The following is a 416-nucleotide window of genomic DNA, read 5'->3' on the forward strand; positions in this document are numbered from 1 at the left end:
TCATGGCTGAGAGAGAGTCTCAGCCACAGGAAACGACACCGGCGGGAGGGGAGGAGGGGTCTGGGGTGGGAGGCGGTGGGCAGGAGCACCGAGACCAGGCCTCTAGGCCGCCCGGACCAAAGAAGAGACCAGAGAGACTGAGTCAGCTCTCCCTGGCCCAGTTCCTCTTTCTTCTCGCTCCAGCCTCCCTGCCAGGGTGCCCTTCCTTTAGTAGAGGAGCAGCCCCGGTAGTGCTCCTCCCCCTTCTCCACTCCCCGCAGGGAGCGCCTCCCAGGCAGTCCTCTCCTCTCCCCCTCCTCCCTCTCCCCCTCCTCCCCTCTCTGCAGGGAGCACCCCTTAGGCCGTGTCCCCCTACCCCACCCCCGCAGCGGACGCTCCCTGGCAGTGCCCACTGCGGTAATTCTTCAGAGAGTACT

The sequence above is a fragment of the Myotis davidii genome, unplaced genomic scaffold (assembly GCF_000327345.1).
Source record: "Myotis davidii unplaced genomic scaffold, ASM32734v1 scaffold666, whole genome shotgun sequence".
In the NCBI taxonomy this organism is placed as follows: Eukaryota; Metazoa; Chordata; class Mammalia; order Chiroptera; family Vespertilionidae; genus Myotis; species Myotis davidii.